Source organism: Euprymna scolopes, chromosome 36 (genome assembly GCF_053919585.1).
Source record: "Euprymna scolopes isolate OS-2025 chromosome 36, ASM5391958v1, whole genome shotgun sequence".
In the NCBI taxonomy this organism is placed as follows: domain Eukaryota; kingdom Metazoa; phylum Mollusca; class Cephalopoda; order Sepiida; family Sepiolidae; genus Euprymna; species Euprymna scolopes.
The window spans coordinates 53,241,309-53,260,384 of NC_136517.1; the positions used below are offsets into that span (position 1 = coordinate 53,241,309).

The window sequence follows — 19,076 nt, forward strand, 5'->3', positions numbered from 1 at the left end:
TTAAATTTTTTAAGCATATAGACGAAAAACTGACAAAGGAGTTTGATACAGACGGATAAGGTCACTTAAGATAGATAGATAGATAGATAGATAGATAGATAGATAGATAGATAGATAGATAGATAGATAGATAGAAATTAAAAAAAAGAATCAATATCTCCAGTGAATTAAAAATTTCTATATACTTTTTTTAATTATGACGTCATACAGTGATATCATCTGGGAGAGACAAACCGACAGACAATTGCGTGCTCGTACCAGTTGCCTTATCTATTACTTAATGCACGTCTGTTGATGGCGAGGAACGGAGTTCATGTCGTTCCCAGACGCTTGCACGGCCTACTGGAAAAGACGGTCGGCTCGATGTATCCACGTTTCTGGGTTAATCACCGTATACAGCAACGACTGCACTTCATCCAGCAGTAGACTAACCCACTAACCGCCGTCAGTACCGCAGATGGCCTACTGATGGGGAAACAGTTTATAACAGAAACGCTTCTATATTTAGATCAATACCGCAGACACATGCGCGTACTCCATGCTAGTAGCCATATTAAGGTTTAACTTGTAACGACGTGCTGTGATAGCTGTCTGTGTGGGATTGCCACTTTTCTTTTCTGTTCTTTTTCGGTAAGTCTATTTGATTAATGTGTTTTTACGGCATATCAACCCGTTTGAGGTTATTTAATGCTGAATTTCGGTCAAAGGTTTTTATGATTCAAGTTCTTTATACCTTCAAATATTTATTCATGGTGTTTGGTTCGATGGAGTCGTGAAAGAAAACTGTTGTTTTTGTTTTCCGCTTTACAGAACATGATTGAGTTTTGCAAAGATAAAGGATGGAAAACACATCAATGTTTGGTGGATTACTTCCATGTCCACATCTATGGTTAAATATAGGTAATAAGTTTCTTTTAAATATTTATATGTGGGGGCGGGGGTTAAACTAGCAGGGAAACCCGAAGTTGCTCGGGATTGAATGATGATCAATACATGTTTGACCCTTTCATATTTTTTTTTTTTTTTGCTATTGAAATCGGTGAAATCATTCAGTTTTCAACAAAATCAATGGATTACCTGCTCTAGTTAGGGACTCACCGTGGTGTACAGGGAGAAAGCTTCTCCGTAGTGTTTTAGTCCACAATACATTGTAGTCTACATTGCACTGTAAAGAATCTATTATCGATTTTATAAAAAAAAAAAAGAAAGATTGCATAATGGTTTAAATGTCAAGTATCATGGTTTAGTTGTGCTCTAAATAGAAATATTCATTTCGGACAAGCCCCTGTCTTATCAAAGAGTCTACTGTTGATTTCATACGTTGTGCCTTTCTGCTTGTGCGGTAATAAAACTTCTCAAATGCACTTGTTATGTTACGCTTTATAAGGTGTTAGTTTGGGTCAAAATCGAACTTCTTTCTTTAACCGGATTTTTTCGATTATTGATTTTCGATATATATTAGAGGTATTCCGATACAAGACCTCAAACACATTAAGTGTATTTGCGTAAAACATTTTTAAAATCGACCCAGCCGTTTGGGAATATATATATATATATATATATATATATATATATATATATATAATTTCCGCTTCTTTTTCCAAAAATGTATCTATTTAGTGTTTTTACGGTATATCAACCTATTGAAGGTTATTTATTGCCGAGCTGAGTCTTTTCTTAGTAGGAGAGGAAATCACCGCTTATCAAGATCCAAGAGCAACTAAAGGATAAGATTTAATGAGTATCAGGTAAACTGTGAAATACACCTTGATGCTCGATAATGGTGGAACGTGTACAGAGTTTAATTATTTAAGAGAGCGACTCAACAAGAACTTGTTTACATGAGACTTGAAATGACCATGTCAGCTTGCAATCAAGCCCAAGATATTTGTTAGTTTTATGTTTCAAGTTCTTCGAGTCTTCAAATATTTATTGGTAGTGTTTGTTTTAACTATTTATTGATAATGCTAATTGTATGAGGTTAATTAATCTATACATCTCAGGAATAAATGGGAATGACCAAGAGTAATAAATACAGCTACATTTAAACATAGTGGCAGCGATTCGTCGCAGTTATGGTACCAGAATCATGACGTTTACGCCTACAACATATTTTTGTTAATATACTTTTTGTTAATAACACTATTGTTTGTTTTGATTATAACCGACTTTCAAGGTTGTAGGGAAAATCGTAACTTACTTTGCTAGCATGTGTTTCGTGCTTCAAAGGGCCCGTCGTGTAACAAAAAAAAATAGAAAGAAAAGCTAAAATGGCGACACTTTCACGTTTTATGGTTGACGGTCACGTGACCGACGCAGACTGTCGTCATTTCCATGCAAATGAGACAGTCGAATAAAAACGGACGTGAACAGAACAGGGAGGCGAGCTGGAAGAAGGCGTGCTACGTACGTAGTCGTGTGCAAATCAACTTGAAAGAGTGTCGAACTGTGGATTTGGATGTTTTGACAACAGAATGTCAAGTTTTGGAGTTTGGAGTTTTTACCCAAGAAATTGTTAGTTTAACTATCAATTTAATTCAATTTATTTTACAAAATAAATTAATAAATAAATCAGGTATAATTCAATTACCATCCGCTGAAAGGGTTGTACAAATTCCACAAAAGAGGAAGCAGTGGCTCAGTACCGGTTTCCATAGAATATGTGATAAGAGAGCCTGAAATCCTTACATATAATCCTAACCTCTAATTCTAAAATAAACCTTGCGACACTTTAGCTACTTATTCAACGAGAAGTCACTAAATTCCCAGCAATCTATGCCTTGTAGATATCAATCCAAAATAGCACCCGTACGGTGTATGTATTTTTCCATTCTAGATAACAAGCCAAAGCGGCACCAACAAGTTTTATTGCTATTTTCAGTTCAATTTTTGTTGGCAAAAAATAAAACAGGCAAGTTTCATTTTCCATGTGGAGAATTTGTTTGTAGAAACTTACACACCAAAAAATGGGATAGAGTGGCCCAACACTTGTACAATTTCGCCTTCCGTTGTTGGTGCATTTACTGCATCTCTTTAATGTCCGATCAGAGATCCTGATGGAGAAAGCGGTCCTTCCCCCGGTTTAATTGAAACCGTAACTATCTTCATCCCTTGGAAGTCCATTCCAAGGTGCAGTGATCCTGATCAAGAAAGCGTCAAGGAATACCAGCGAATGCAGTAGCAGATGGTACTGAAAACTGATTCTAGATAACTTAGAGATCGGAACAGTGACAGGTCCCACAGCTCGGGGGTAGTATGAACTTGGGGATAATTGCAAACAAGACATAACACCACAAAGCTCCGATATTTCAACCACAACAACGGATTCATTTTCATGTCATAATTGTGATGAGTGTGATCAATTGGAAGTGTTGAACTTACCGAGGTTGGGTTGGAGATTTTTTTTTTTTTACATAGGCATTACCACATTATCAAGGCCAAGAGGCCACTCAAGGATAAGGGTTAAAGAGTGTACAGTAGAAATTGGACAATATAGTAATCATTAGTAATGAAAATTTGGTAAATTTGATAACTTATATGGAACGGCTCATCTAGAACTTATTTACGTTAGACTTGAAGACAAGCATATTGTAGTCAGCCGGAAAGCAGGAAAACGGAAGACAATTCCACAGGCGTGCAGTTCTTAGAAAGAAGCTTTGTTCATGGAATATACGTTTAGGTTTAGGCACAGATAAAGAGTGGGTGGAATTATTGATAGTGTTTACAGCTAGACGAGTGTTTCTTGTGAAAGTTTGGCGAGGGGGGACCATAGATTGAAGCTTAGTCGAACACTTTCCATGAAAATAACGATACATCAGAGACAAACTCGCAACATCTCTTCTGTGAGATAGAGGTTGCAAGGAAGAGAAAAGGACATCTCCTACGAGGCTACGAAGTCTATTTTGAACTCTATCAAGGCAGGCCAAGTCCTTTCTAGCAGCTCCTGCCCAGATGTGGCAACAGTATTCCATCCTTGGACGTACCTGGCTCTTATATAGATAGAGAATAGCATGAGCAGTGAGATATCTACCGGATCGATAGAAAGATCCCACCATTTTTCCAGCGGCCTTGGCAACAGATTTGATATACGTGTTCCATTTAAGATCAGGAGTAATGGTCAAGCCAAGAAGCTTGTCAAAACTTTAGGCTCCTGAAGACGAGAGCCATTCATTTCAATTGATGCCAGATGTGGATCAGAATATTGATGATGCAAAGAGAGAAGCTTGGTTTTAGATGCATTAAAAGTAACCAGCCACTCCTTACCCCATTGTACTACTAGATGAGGTAAGAAAACTCTCCTATTTATGGGCGACGCTTAACCTTTTTTCTGTTACCCGAAACCAGGTGCCCGAATTTGACATGTTATCTAGACACTCAAGTCTAGTCAAATCTTGCGAAATGCGGACAGTTTTCTTCGGGTTTTACACCAGAAGACTTGTGTTAAATTAGTCTACGTTACCAGTCTGTTATCGTTACAAGAGAAAATGTGTGTTAGCTGAAAATTGAAATAATTACGCATACAAATGGATACGTTTTGAAAGCTAAATCCACGCATTTTTTTTAATATAAACAATTAATATACGTAATTATTTTCAATTTTCAACTAACCCACAACGCTTCAAGTGCAGGTAAAGAAGAAAAAATATTTTCTTTCCTTATTTCAGTTCTGTGCAGCTATATGACTATTTTTTTTTTAAATATCAAGCCGTTACCAAGACCCACAGACTACTAACAACGCCCTTGCACGCAGAATTCCACCATGCGGTCAAGAAAAAGAAAACAACAAACTCTTCATTGATAAGCATGTGTAGCATCGAAATATATCTGATATAAGCAAATAAATTCGTTTATATAAAAAAATGCGTTGATTTAGATTTCACATCCATTTATATATGTAATTATTTTCAATTTTCAACATTGCTTAGAGGCTAAGGTATGAGGGTGGACAGTTGTATGCTTTGGTTTTGATTCTTGCTGATGGCATCCAAGTCATATATATATATATATATATATATATATATATATATATATATATATATATATATATATATATATATATATAGTTTTGATTTCACTACTATATATTAGGTTTAGTATAATGATCAATCGATAAAGAATTGTCTCTATAGTAATAAATACGTTATCTTCATAAATCAAAATATAATTTTTAAGCGTATCCTAAGACCGGGCAACGTGGGACGGCCTGCTAGTAAATAATACGTTCTTTTAGACACACATATTCCAGTGTAGTTTCATTCTCCTTTTTAACAAGTTGGAAATGCTGTGTGTTTATCTGTTTATCGTCCATATATTCTAATAGTGACGTAACACAGACTATAAATCCTTGCTAGAGCAATTAACCTAATAGAAAGAAGACTACAAAATAAAATCAGACATTCTCTGCTTAACCCGATATTCTTCATAGTTAAATTTAGATTTATTACGACTGAATTTAAGCAATGTCAGCTCCAGAGAAAAAGGGTTGAAATTACAAACAATGATGAATATGATCAGCTGGTAGGAGTTCATCACGTCATAATCGTTTCACGATGCTCCTTGCCTATTGCGGTTAATGCGTTTTCGGTTCATATGCGAATGGGGAAAATCTGCGAAGAAGAAACCACATCTTTATTTAATTATGCGTAAATTATTTAAACGTCTTAAAACCATCAGGCAGTATCCAGACAATCTTATGCTATCAAAGGTAAAATAAGTTGCTCTCCTACAATTAAACACTTTTAAAAAATTCGAACAAAACTTGTTTGCGTGCAGTCTGTATTTATTTGCTTCCCCACTGAGCAAATTAGGCACAAGGCCGTTTTTTAATGTGGAGAGAGAGGGAGGGGGAGGGAAAGGGGGACCAGCTCCCGAGAGGTTGGAAATGGGAGCTGAATAGTAACTGTTGGTATGAAGGGTTGCGCCTACATTGACCAAGGTCTGATATGTGGAGTTACTTGCAGTATCTGCCGGAACAGATACTACACTTTGATCTTGTCGCCCGCGCCGCACAGGGCGGGTGGGCAGTCTATAGAGTTTCGTGCAGGCAAAAAGAATGAAGGAGAAAAAAAAGAAAAAAACATAGCCGCCTTTTCTTTTTATATGCTTGCGAATATTGTCACCTAATATGCAAATGAGATGCTTCCGGTTGGTTATAAAAAGATTTTTCGGAGACTGGGTTGATTTTGGATTTGGATGTTAGATTGGCAAGTGTTGTTAGCAGCGCGTCCTGTTCTATAGTTGAGTTTTGACAGCTGTGTGTCGAATTTAAAAATTGATTGTTTAAAAAAAAAAAACACCTCCCAAGACGCAGTTACATAATTTATTATTTAGTTGCAGTTCAGACCAGCTTTGCTCGGCCCCTTTATACTGTTCATAACTTTATGTGCATATATATATATATATATATATATATATATAAGATGGGTGTGCAATAAGTAATGCCCCTGACCCATTTCCCATAGCAGTAGAGCAATGAAACTTGGTACAGTTATTAGTCTTTCTCTACATAGGAACCATCCAGAGTGATGCATTTCTCCCATCGTTTGATGCAGCTCTGGAGACCGTTTTTTTAGAACACCCAAAGTTGGTCCTCCAACCACGACGTGATTTCAGAAATCAACGCTGACTCATCTGGGAAACGCTTTCCTTTCAAAAACAACTCCATGGCTGGGAATAGGTGAAAGTCAGAGGATGCAAGGTCAGGAGAGTAGGGAGGATGGGGTAGGATTTCATAACACACGCCCGTGCTTCTGATCTGGCGAGTTGTGGACCGGAGCGCTGTCCTGCAGGAGGAGGGTACTTTTGCTGATCTTGCCCCGCCTCTTGATTTGATAGCTTCCCTTAATTTCCTCAAAAGTAAAGCATAATAGGCTTCTGTAATTGTGGTACTCTTTGCAAGGAAATCTGTCATCACTACTTCGTCCTGGTTCCAGAAGACTGTGAGCATGACCATGCCAGCGGAGGGCTGCACCCTTGCTTTCTTTGGGGGTGGTGAGTTCAAGTGCTTCCACTGCATTGACTGGGCTTTGGCCTCTGAATCATAGTGATGGACCCATGTTTCATCCTGTGTAATCAGTCTTTTGAAAATCTTTAACTCATTTTCTTGACACATCTCCAAATTCATCCTCGAGCACTCGACGCGTTCTCGCTTTTGGAATGGTGTGAGCAACCTGGTAATCCATATGGCAGACACCTTATGCATATGCAAATGGTCATGAATGATAGTTTCCACAGACCCTGGACTAATCTTGACATCTTGGGCTATTTGGCGAATAGTAATGCGCTGATCTTCCAAAATGGCAGCCTCAACTTGACGGACAGATGCCTCATCAATGGCAGAAGGGGGGGGGGCGACCAGGTCTGGGAGCTTTTTCCACAGACTTCCGGCCATGTCTGAATTCACAATGCCAGCGTTTTACAAGGTCATATGATGGGGCATTATCACCATAAGTTTCTTTCATTTCATCAAAAGTCTCCTGCGGTGTGCCTCCTTTCAAATACAAAAACCGGATCACTGCTCAAAATTCAACAGGCTCCATTTAACACTTGACTCAGTTCAAACACCTATAAAACAGAAACCACAATTAGTTCAGAGCTGTAATTTGCCACATAACCCGTAGAGATATAAATCATTGCACATGCAAAATTTCAGCTAGATCAAACAACTGGAAGTGGGTCAGGGACATTACTTATTGCACGCCCTCGTATATATATATATATATATATATATATATATATATATATATATATATATATATATTCACAAGTTTGACTCATGTTCAGATAACCTACATCTAAAAGTGCAGGTGTTTAGACCAAAAATTGGCGTAGGAGTTTTGCAGAGTCTGCAAATGGCAACTCTTTCAACTTTGACCTCTTGCTAGCTAAATTCTCGGCAAAAAAACTAATTAAAAAGCTTGCTTTCTGTCTGAATACACTTTATATAAAGTTTCAAATGTTTATACTAAAAATTAACTTAGAGGTCAAATTTTAAAAACTTTGACCCCAATTTTTACCCCTTGACATTTATTGTTTGAGGCTCAAATCATATTAAAAAGTTTGATCTATATCCAAGTAACTTACATTTAAAATTTCAGATTTTTAAACCCCAAATTGACGAAGGAGTTTGGTAGAGTTTTCAAAGGTCAAATCGTTGAACTTTGACTCCTTGACAGCCAAATTTTTGGCCGAAAACCGATTTAAAAAATTTCCCAAATCTAAACACACTTTATGTCAAATTTCGAGTCTGTAGACTGGAAAATGACAGTAATTTGATAGGGAAATGTACACACACAGACGGAACATTTCACTTTTATAGATATACTAGCAGTTCAGCCCGGCTCTGCTCGGACACTATGAACTGTTCATAACTTGCCCTACGTGTGAATACACTTTATGTAAGATTTCAAATGTTTAGACCAAAATTTGTCTGAGTAATTTCATAGAGATCGCAGAGGTCAATTTTTTTAAACTTTGACCCCAATTTTGACTCCTTAATTATTATTATGTTGGACTCAAATCAAAACACAAAGTTTTACCCATGTCCAAGTTACCTACATCTAAAATGTGCAGTTTTTAGACTCAAAATTGGCGGAGAAATTTAATAAAATCTGCAAAGGTCAAATCTTTCAACTTTGAAAAAATTTTCGCACCAAAACTGATCAAAATGCTTGCCACATGTCTAAATACTCGCTATGTATAAATTTCAAATGTTTAGACCCAAAATTGGCTGAGTAGTTTGTTAGACACCGCAAAGATCAAATCTTTTGAAGTTTGTCCCCTCGGAAGATTAAATTTTCAACCCTAACCGATTAAAAAACTTACCTTATCTCTGAAATATCCTTTTATGTAAAATTTTACATATTTAGACCAAAAATTAGCTGAGTAATTTGGTAGAGACCGCAGAGGTCAATTTTTTTAAAACTTTGACCCCAATTTTGACCCGTTTATATATATATACATATATATATATATATATATATATATATATATATATATATATATATATATATATATATATATATATTGTGCTCAAATCAAGTTAAAAAGTTTGATCCATGTCCAAGTAGCATACATCTAAAATTTCAAGTGTTTAGACCCAACATTGGCGGAGGAGTTTGGTAGAGTTTTTAAAGGTCAAATCGTTGAACTTTGACCCGTTAACAGACAAATCTCTGGCCGAAAACCGATCAAAAAGATTTTCCCAAAAGAGGCTCGGGTTTCGAATCCTGAGTTCGGATGTGTCTAACTGATGAGCCCAAGTGAGGGCGAAACTCGAGTCTTGGACTTCTGGTTCTTTGACTGTCATGGCTCTTGTGGGCTGCGACGTTGTTTGGCTGTGGAATTTATTATATACAATCTCTCACATTCTGAAAATCCTATCATAAGTTGCTCGCTTGGTTAGCATTGCTGGATGGCATCGTCCTTTCGAGTTAAAACTCCTACTTGTGAGACATCAGCTTGGGGTTATTAGCTGGTTGGATGACCGCGTCCCTTGTTGAGACGAAGTAGGTTCATTTCACAGTCGGATTTCGGCGCTGTTTGCTTGATCTGTGTTGGTTAATTGAAATTCTTGTGTGCAGGGCGTTTTCTCAGTTGGTAGAGTGCTTGCCTTGAATGCAAGAGGCTCGGGTTTCGAATCCTGAGTTCGGATGTGTCTAACTGATGAGCCCAAGTGAGGGCGAAACTCGAGTCTTGGACTTCCGGTTCTTTGACTGTCATGGCTCTTGTGGGCTGCGACGTTGTTTGGCTGTGGAATTTATTATATATATATATATATATATATATATATATATATATATATATATATATATATATGTGTGTGTGTGTGTGTGTGTGTGAACGTGTCTGCGTGTGTTTATGTATCTGTGTGTCTGTGTACATATCCCTACGCAATAACTCTGTCAATTTTTAGTCTACAGACTCGAAATTTGATATACAGGGTTACTGAGATTTGGGAAAATCGATGTAATCGGTTTTTGGCCAGAAATTTGGCGATTAAGGGGTCAAAGTTCAACGATATGACCTTTGAGAACTCTACCAAACTCTTCCGACAGTTTTGTGTCTACGCACTTGAAATATTAGATATAGGTTCCTTGGACATGGATCTAACTTAATAACTTGATTTGAGCCCAAAACAATAAATTTTAAGTTTTTAAAAAATTTACCTCTGTGGTCTCTTCCAAATTTCTCAGACAATTTCTTGTCTAAATATTTGAAATTTTACTAAGGGTATTCAGAGATAGGGCAAGCTTTTTCATCAGTTTGGGTCGAAAAATTTTAGTTACCAATATATGTATGCATGTATGTATGTCTGTTTGCATGTCTGCCTTAAACTTTTAATAGAGGCGACAGATTTTACCAAGATCAGTATCGTTTTAAAGTTCGACCTTTCATACGACAAATATCGAAAAATTGGCTAAAAAACATTAATATCTTCCCCTTCAACTAGGCACTTTTCTACAAGGGGGGTCACTTTTTTCGCCGATATTTTTTAAAGTTATCCTCTCCTTTAGATTGTCTAGCCTTAATTTTTAAAAAAATGTCGCTTTCAGTATGGCGGTGGTCGTAACAGCATAAACGTTAGGTTTTACCCCGTTCTTTTCCTCCTTTGCAGTAGGGGTTCGAGCCTGCCTTCCTACTACCACTTTTTTTTTTTTGCTCAACATACACATCCAAACACCCGGCAACGCATAGTATATCTATAAAAGTGAACGTGTCTGTGTGTCTGTGTACATTTCCCTACGCAATAACTCTGTCAATTTTTAGTCTACAGACTCGAAATTTGATATACAGGGTACTGAGATTTGGGAAAATCTTTGGGATCGCTTTTCGGCCAGAATTTTGGCTGTTAAAGGGGGTCAACTTTCAACGATTTGACTTTTGAGAACGCTACCAAACTCCTCCGATAATTTTGGGTCTAAACACTTGAAATTTTAGACATAGGTTCCTTGGACATGGATCTAACTTAAAAACTTGATTTGAGCCCCAAACAATAAATCTTAAGGGGTCATAAGAGGGGTCAAATTTTTAAAAAATACCGCTTTTTTTTCCAACATACCCCTCCAAACACCCGGGCAACGCCGGGCGTAAATGCTAGTACTCCTATAAATTTGTTTTTATTTTTCTTGTGTATCGATATTCATATTAAAAACCCTTTTTTCTATTTATTTATTTATTTATTTATTTGCTTCCTCACTGAACAAATTAGGCACAAGGCGGTTTTTTTAATGTGGAGAGCGAGGGGAGAGGAGCCAGTTACCCCGCGAGGGAACTGGATAGTGACAACTGGTATAAAGGGTTTCCCCTACATTGACCAAAATTGATTGCTCAAGAGCAATGGTGTGATATGTGGGGGTTCTCTCACATATTACTTTGACTGCAGTATCTGCAGGAACAGATACTACACTTTGATAACAGAAAAAAAGATCTTGTCCCGAAGGTCAAGAAGAAAAAAGGTGAACCTTCTTTGCTATATATGGATCGTGAAATTACATTCATCTGAAAAATATCTAGCTAATTTACATATTGTTTTAAACATTCATTTTAATTAATTCCCTGGTAGTTCTTTTTTGTTTTCTTATGAGATGGCCATCTTTAGTTAACTATCACGTATAATTATATTCATGCAGATATTCTACATGATTTATACTTGCGTAATATTTGCATAAAATGTTATAGTAAACAGTATTTGTCAAGTAAAGGTCGAAGGAATATATATGCTATTGGTTCATGTTTTAATTTTTAGCCTTGCAGCAAACATGTCTTCATAGGTCAGACATTAACGCCGAAGGAAAATGTAAAGCGTAAGCTAAACGTTTACGTTTTGATTCTCAGTGGTGGCGCACGAGTCATGTTTTTTTTTTTGTTTGTTTTCTGTTTTTTTTAGACTTTGTTTTATTATATTAAGTTTAATATAATATAGTAATGAATAAGAAACCTGCATTAATTAAAATATAATATTTAAGCGTATTTTTCGACTGGGCAAAGACGGGCGTCCTTCTAGTCTTCCATATAAAATCTACGCTTTCGTTAGTAATTTGATATTTAATATATACCTATCATTTTCTTTTCTGATTATCTAAAAACAGAACAACAACTACCGATGGCTTATTTTTTAGACTTGAGAATTTCTTTGCGAATTCATTCATCTGCTTTTCTATTTCCTTTCCAATATAAATCTTTTCAATGGCTAATTGTTCAGTATTATCGGACTATACCATCTAGAGTTGAAAAAAAGACTTTCTATTTCCTTTCCAATATCAATCTTTTTTGTGTCTAATTTCTCAGTGTTATAGGACTATACTATATAGAGTTGTTGTAGCCAAATGAGTTCTTGCTATGAATGTTTTACAGTGATGGGAGCTCAGTTGCATACCTATTATTAACATAACGATACAGTAGAGAGAAGCCGGCAACATCTCTGCGTGAAATATGTTGCAGGGGTGAGAAGAGATCATCTTCATCAAATTACGATGTCGATTCTGTTCTCCGTGAAGGCAAGCATGTTCAGAGCAGCACCTCCCCAGATATGAGAGTATTGCTCAATCTTATGACGAATCTGGCGTTCATAAACGTATAGGATTATATCAAGCGTCATGTATTTTCTGGAGCAGTAGAATGATCCAAACATGTGCTTAGTTTATGAGTTAGTTGCAATTTAAGGCTAATTTAAACAAATAAAAACAATATTTTCAAACATAAATTAACCCCAAAACTAATGAATATTGTAACATGTATTCTATGCGATTAAAATATATAAGAAAAAAGGCCTTAGGGAAACAAACGTTGATTAACTCAGCTTTAGCACATGTATTTAGTTATTTCCGATTACAAGAACTGTGACACCATATTCGGAAAGTGAGATTGAGAAGTCAACGCCCCAGTGGAAGTGCACTCTGACTTGCAACAAGTGCCTGGGCAGCCCCGTCGGCATTCCTCAGTAAGGGCACCTCAAGCAATTACAATAAACTAACCCACTTCTTAAAGATAGAATGCACAGCCTGAGAGGGTGGATCTCCTATAACTGCACGGAACTAGCATTACACCGCAATCAACAGGGATCAGGTCATTACAAGAATGCTCTAGAAAGTCAATTCCACCGTCACTGCACATAGAACAGATTTCACGATCAGTAGTAATAATTGCGACGTAAGACTAAATGCTGGCCTATTCCAAGAACACGCGACCGACGGTAGAAAGTACATGGGCTGAAAACGAAATCACACGTGTGGATTTTGGCAACGTTATGCACGCACGTGTCATGCGATATAGGGGGCGGGTGTTAACTTTCAATTCGGCATTCGAATGAGAGATAAGAAGAAAACAGAACGCCCAGGAACCAGCGGTGTTGAATGACGCACGCACGCACGCACGCACGCACGCACACACACACACACACACACACACACACACGCACACGCACACACACACGCACGCAGACGCACACACAATTTGTTTTAAAGAAACAGTTCAACCGGTGCGTATGTCTGCAGCTGAAAAAAGGTGAATTATTACTGAAAGCGAACGCCATAAAAAAAAAAAAATATTTCACTGCCGTTCATCCATTACATACACATATATATATATGCACGCGCGTACGCGCACGCATATATATATATGTGTGTGTGTGTGTGGTGTGAGGAAATCTATGTGTGTGTCTATGTGTCTGCGTGTGATAGTGTTCATTCCTTATGGACTCCGAAACAGATGGGCTGATTTTTGTCAAATTTCAGACAAATTTACTTTATGTGGCTCAGGGTGTTCTTAGATACGTTTTGTATCGGAATGCAACCGATAAGTATTAAAAATCGATAATCGAAAAATTCAGTTAAAGAAAGAACAGTCCGATTTTGACCAAAGTTAACACCCTTATACAGTCTAACATAAGTGCATTTGAGATATGTTATCACCGCGCTAGCAGAAGGACCCGGCATATAAAAATCAACGGTAAGTTCTTTGATAAGACAGGAGTGCGTTCGAAATGAACGCTTCTGTTTAGAGCACAAGTGAACCGTGATACTTGATGCATGCATTTTAAACTTTAATTCAATCCATTGTATAAAAATAGATTTTAAAAAATCTACAGTGCAATGTAGACGATAATGTATCGTGAACTAAGTCACTGTAGGGGGGTGGCATGTGAAGCACCTCCCCGTGCACTGCGATGGGTCCCGACTAGAGCAGGCAATCAATTGACTTGCTTGAAAATAGGCGATTTCACCAATTTTGAGAAAAATAAAAGTATTGGAAGAGTTGATCATTTGTTAATCTTCATTCAATCCCGAGTAACGCATAGTCTCCCAGCTAGTATATATATATATACATATCATTAAATAAAACAGACTTTTTTTGTCTTATAATTCTATTTTCGGTCCTTCCCAACTAAGAATAACAGTTTTCACTTCTGGTATGAACTGGCTGATGTAATTACCATATCATTTATCATAATTCCGAATACTTTCCAATCCGTCAGGGTTCTTCGTCAGGGATAAATTAATCTAACTAATTTTGAACAATTTATATACTTTTTTTTTTCCTTCCCTCATTGATTAATAATTTTATTTTATTTATTTATTTATTCATTTATTTACTTTTATCCTTTTTTTCATTGTTTAACTTTAATAGCATCCTGAAACGTTTGTAAAGTTATTAAAATAAATAACATTACAAACACTTCAGGGTGTTATTACTATTGGTAAAGTTTATTTTACTAATAGAAGGTTTTTTTAGTTTACATATATATATATATATATATATATATATATATATATATATATATATATATATATATATATATATATATATATATATGAGAAATGCAAAAAAAGAGGCAAGTGTCAATTGATGAGTTCATTGCAATTTAAGGCAAATTAGAACCATTAAAACAGATTTTTCTAAACATAACTCAATCCCAAGCCAAAGAATATTGTAGCATATATTTTGTGTAATCCTCTATGATATACATCTCACCTATCTGTTTAAATGTATATATGTGTGTTTGTATGTCTGCATAAAACTTTCGACAGAGATGATGGATTTTAACGAAATTGGTATCGTTTTGAAGTACGACACTTCGGACGACAAATATAAGAAGAATTGGCCAAAAACAATTTCTTCACCCTCAACTGGGCACTTTTCTGAAAGGAGAGATCGCTTTTTTCGCCGATATTTTCGAAAGTTATCCCCTCTTTTCGACTGACTAACCTTAATTTAAACCTACGTCACTTCCGATTTGGCAAAGGGCACAACAGGAAAGATGTCAGGAGGGGGGTCACATTCTTTTCCCCTATTTTTTTGCCCAACACAAACCTCCATACACCCGGGCAACGCCGAGCACTAGTCTATAATATAAATCTCACCTGTTTGTTTAAATGTATGTATGTATGTATGTATGTATGTATGTATGTATGTATGTATGTGTGTATGTATGTATGTATGTCTGCCTAAAACTTTCAACAGAGGCGACGGATTTTCATGAGATCGGTATCATTTTGAAACTCGAACATTCGGGCGACAATTATCGAAAAAAATTTGCCAAAAATATTAATTTCTTCACATTCAACTGTGCACTTCTTCAAAGGAAGGGGTCGCTTTTTTCGCCGATATTTTCGAAAGTCATCACCTTTTTTTCGATTGTCTAGTGTTAATTTAAACCTATGTCACTTCTGGTTTGGCAATAGACGCAGCAGCAAAGGCGTCCTTTTTTTTTCCATGTTCTTTTCCTTCTTCCTTCGCGCTACAGGTTCGAGCCTGCCTGCCTGCCTACTATCATGTTTTTTTTTCTTCTTTTTTTTTTTTTTTTTTTTTTGCTCAACACACCTCCAAACACTCAAAATCGGCTGACTCAATCACTCTAAACACTTTCTCACACCATGAGGCTATTCTCTATCTTTACAAATCTACTATTAGGCCATGTATTGAGTATTTGTTGTCGTATTTGGCTGGTGATTATCTGTCTCATCTAAGTGCAGAAACATTTGTAAATTGATTGGCTCCCACCCTTTCTTCTTCACTGCAACCTCTTTCTTATAGACGTGATGTTGCTAGTCTCAGTTTTCTTTTTATAAATAATATTATGGCATGGGTTTTTCAAAATTAGTTGTTCTGTTCTTTGCTTTTTTTTATTCCAGCTTGCAAGATTGTAGAACTCTGTCCATGCTCAGTATTTTCTCCTTTGTATTTTCTACCTTGTTTGGTCATACGTCGAGAATTTAAATGCATCTAGGCAATCGATGGGGCGTTTAATAGATACCTCCTGTCTTTGCGATAATTATCTTTCACTTTTGGCTAGGAAACAAATTGTAGTATGTTTTGATACTACACTTCACCTCTTCTGTCCTTGGTCAGTGAAGGAGAACCCCTTCATGACCGAGACAAATTTTATTTGTGTTTCTATCCAGAGTGCCCCTTTTGCGGGAGCTGGTTGTTCCCCCACATTAAAAACCGACCTTGTGTCTAACTCTGCCCTCGTGAGGAGGCAAGTAAATAGGATAATCATCTTTCATTCTTGTTAGATCCTTAAATCAAGTGACTTTACGTTTTTTCTCGAGCGATTTCGATGAATAAAGGTAATAATAAAACATTGCTTAACCATATTTTTTCTGAACATCTAATTTTGAATGACATTTTAAATAACATTCCAGATGCGAATAATAATCTAAGTAATATAAATAAAAGGTTTTAATCATATTAAATTTGAATTTAAACGTAAGTTTTTATTCACATTGCCAGATAATCATTGCCGTCTAATATATATATATATATATATATATATATATATATATATATATATATATATATATATAATTATTTTCTACTATAATAATTAAATACCTACAGACACTAGTGTTTCATCCTTTCGGGAATCTTCAGTGCAAGGTGTCACGATTAATACCAATCGAACGATTCGAACCCCGTATCACGAAACATCTCTGGCTCGATTAGCGGAGACCCAACCCATTCGGCTACCATTAACCGCTTGAAATAACGTTGAATTTAAACATCTTAATTTTTTAAATGTTCATTTACGCCAGTCAGACAGTGATCTAATCGTTATATGATGATCTACGCATAAGAGCTAAATTGACCGACTTTAATTAAACTGAAAGTGCTCAACCATAAGAAACGAATTTCTTAAAAGGGCTATCATAATTATTTTCTACTATAATAATTAAATACCTACAGACATTAGTGTTTCATCCTTTCGGGAATCTTCAGTGCAGGGTGTCACGATTAATACCAGTCGAACGATTCGAACCCCGTATATATATATATATATATATATATATATATATATATATATATATATATATATATATATATATATATATATATATATTAATGTAAACATAATAAAAATAACTATGTCCCTACTTATTTGCCTCTCCATGACGGAAGAATAAGACACAAGGTCGCTTTTTATAACAAAGCGGGAGAGATATAGGAATATCTAGTTCTCCAAAAAGAAGAATTTTCGATGGGACAAATATAGAAATTGCCTCAGTCAAGAAAGATTACATTTTCATTGACTAGAGAAAACAGTTGCTACAGGTTCAATTATTCATTTACAAAAAATTATAAAATAGCAGTTTGACAAATTAGTCTCGAGACTAGAAATTCATTCAGTATTTTTTTTTTTTTTTTAATGAACATTTTTCAGTAAATTGTTTCTCAAAACCATTGTCGGCATTATGACAAGGGAGATAATTCAAACATTTTTGTGATAAAGCAAATACTTTTTTAACATCTAATTTTGAAAATCTGATTGCGTTCTTTTTCATGACTTCAATTTTAGTTTTTTTACCCCCTTTTTCTTGAATATTTTCTGCTGCGAATGGATTGCAAAGATTTCGTTTCTCAACATTAGAGCAATAATGTTTTGTTTTTTTTCTCTTTGCTCCAATGTTGTTGTTTTATGCCGGGTTTCCTTAAAAGAATACTCTTGAAAATAAAACGTTTCTTACGCCCGTTTTTACTATCTGCACTTCCGGCGTGTATCACATTTCGCCAACGTAATCCATTTCTCTACCTCTATCACATTTATGACAATTGTTTTTATATAAATGTTTTTAAAAAATGTTCACTCATTTCCGCTGAAATATTTTCATAATCTATTATCAACAAATTTCTTCATACAGCACAATCACGTTGACACACCGGTTCTCGACAGATCACCGAAGGTAAGCAATGTTGAACCTGGCCCGTACCAGATGGGTGACCATTTGGGAAGGTGAGACGCTGTATGTACTGCGAGGTAAAATACCAGATTGAGAAACTGGCACGGTTCTCCATCCTTCTCTTGAAGGTAGATGGGACTTTCTTAAGCCGTAGTAGACACCCCATCAAGTGATGGCGTCATGATAAAAAAATACCCTTGATAGCCCTGGCGACGCATCAAGTATTCAACTAACGACAAGATTTGAATTACACTATCAACTTGTGTAGTGAGTTCAATCTCGGCCGCTGGAGATATTCATAATCGTACCTAAAAGAGGGGGGATATAACATATGAGAAATATTTGGAATCAAGTCTCCCCTTGCTGTTATTTCAGACCATTTGAAACCATAGCAGCATGTTTTAGTCTCCTCTCCACCAAGGCCGGAGGTTTTGGGGAATATATATATATATATATGCAGACTCTGCCCGGTCGTCAAATACGCTTAAATAAATATTTTAATTTGTGCAGATGTTGTATCATTATAGAACCAATTCTCTATTGATTATGTTATTTTATCCAATATATAGTAAAGAGTTCAAAAGTTTTTTTTTTTTTAAACGCGTTGAGTGAAATCGGTTAAAATCGAAATCAAAATATTTAGCGCTCCATCCTACCATCACTGTTTTAACTATCGGCAAATGGATAAATAACGGTAAAGGCTAAGCGATAACTATATATTTGCGCATGCGTAAAAGTAACAGGCTCTGTCGACTTACTCCTGCTAGGTACAATATCTTTTCAATTTTGAACCCTTAACAGTTATTTTTACCGACTAAATAACAAACAGAAATTGGCAAATATGTCAAAATCCTCTATATATTAAGTTTCACGTTCATGGACTAAAAATTATAGACATAC

General features: G+C 36.1%; 1 protein-coding gene and 1 long non-coding RNA gene across 2 annotated transcripts in view; one reads left to right on the plus strand and one right to left on the minus strand.

The window, feature by feature from the left end:
* LOC145260483 (organic cation transporter protein-like) overlaps positions 1-19,076 on the minus strand; it is a 291,891-nt gene that overhangs the window by 243,144 nt on the left and 29,671 nt on the right. The gene's annotated exons all lie outside the window — the stretch shown is intronic.
* LOC145260223 (uncharacterized) lies at positions 228-18,767 on the plus strand. Its single transcript, XR_013864251.1, has 2 exons — positions 228-630; positions 18,138-18,767. It is a non-coding gene; the product is annotated as an uncharacterized LOC145260223 (long non-coding RNA).